General features: G+C 28.1%; 1 long non-coding RNA gene across 1 annotated transcript; it reads right to left on the bottom strand.

The window, feature by feature from the left end:
• Positions 1 to 291: 291 nt before the first annotated feature.
• LOC124893412 lies at positions 292 to 1,707 on the bottom strand. Its single transcript, XR_007050687.1, has 4 exons — positions 1,379 to 1,707; positions 1,013 to 1,065; positions 885 to 935; positions 292 to 720 (listed from the first exon to the last, which is right to left on the bottom strand). It is a non-coding gene; the product is annotated as an uncharacterized LOC124893412 (long non-coding RNA).

The raw sequence follows: 1,707 nt of genomic DNA, 5'->3' as shown, positions 1-1,707 counted from the left end.
TTAATATGTATGAGCATGTCTTTATATCTTTTTTATTTCAGGCCCTGTTTTCTGGTATATCTCCGACATAAATCGCCGTATCTGCTAAAGCTTATAATATCATAATATAGTGGAAATGACAATGCTTCATTAATGTTACAATTGAGCAGCAAGTTCAGAACTTATAATTGGTTAAAGTGAAACTTCTGGTGCACCGGTTAGTTCTTATTATTGAAATTGATTATTTCACAAGTATTCATATTTCACAAGTATTGATATTTTCCTTAGATAAACTTTAATAATAAAAGCTTGTTTCCTACATAATTTTTGTATATTCACATTGACAGTGTGACATATATATTATGTAAGAAATGATTGAAACTTGTGTTTGAAGATCACAAAGCATAGAATATTGTAGAAAACACTTATTTGTATGTAATATAAAAAGGTATGAAATGTATCACCTTAACAGGATATAAATAACTTATGATATATGTCACTAACCCTAACAAACTGCTAGATTAATATAAAGTATTATATTACAGAAACATTGTAAGATAATTCATTTAGAGGCAGCTGATGACAATTTGTTTTTCTTTTTAGCGCCTTTGTGGATCTTGTTGCTTGAGAGTTGACCATGGACATTTTTATCAACTATGATAGATTTATCCTTCTTGGAAAATCTATTACTCTTTGCATACGTCTTCAAGAAGTTAACATGTCACTGTCTTTGGTGGATTCCTATAGAATTCAAAAGAAAACAATTTAAAATATAGAAGTTAGATAAACAATATATTATCCAAATCTTTAAAAAACATTTAGTGACCATATATATATATAAAGATATTTAGATATGTTGTCTGTATTATATATTTAGGTAATATAAAGTCATACAATTTAATTACCTTGTAATCCTTCTCAGCATATGATTCTTCAGAATTGGTAAAGTGATGGTCCTATAACCACAGTTTAGAAAAGTATAAGTATAAAAATATATGAAATGATTAGATGTGTTTGAAGAAAGGTTACTTACACGGGAGGTATCAGATTCATTAGGAGAATATTTCTTGATCAAATCTTCATCATCTAGAATTTTAATAACATAAAGAGAATAAGTATATTACTTTAGCAAAAAAGTGATTATTTGATTAGTTCCTTTTCTTCCATAATCGAACGAATCATATATTATTAATTTGTTAATTGTGGGCCAAACAACAACAGGTTCGTTATCAGAACATAGAATAGAAAGAAACAAACCACGTTCTTTGATATCAGATTTGAATTGTTTAAGAACAAAACTACATATAGATGCTTGTATTCGATCACCCTATTAAAAAAAAGTTAGAATAATGAATAAGATAGAAATAGCAATATAAATATAGTAGAAAATGTTGCATACATATTCATCCTTCAGAATCATTTCAATTGCGTACAAAGCACTAGGATTAAATCGACCATTCACTTCCCACAGGCGAACAACCAAGACTTTTAACTTCCAGTGCATTTTTGTGATTGTGATGTCATTGATGAAATCTGTCATTTTTGATAAAGAGTATGTAGGTATACGTAGATTGTGGTAAAGATTAACAGAATAGAAGAAGATTGTGGTAAAGACCAATAGAATAGAAGAAGTTTAAGAAGAAAACAATGTTTACATTAGTGTGTAAAGGAATCTATGGAATATATTAGAATATTGTAGGGAATTTAAGAGTTGAAGAGAATATATGT

This window comes from Capsicum annuum, unplaced genomic scaffold, assembly GCF_002878395.1.
Source record: "Capsicum annuum cultivar UCD-10X-F1 unplaced genomic scaffold, UCD10Xv1.1 ctg59041, whole genome shotgun sequence".
Lineage (NCBI taxonomy): Eukaryota > Viridiplantae > Streptophyta > Magnoliopsida > Solanales > Solanaceae > Capsicum > Capsicum annuum.
Note: the sequence above shows the minus strand (reverse complement) of the source record. Positions and strands in the feature narration are given on the sequence as shown.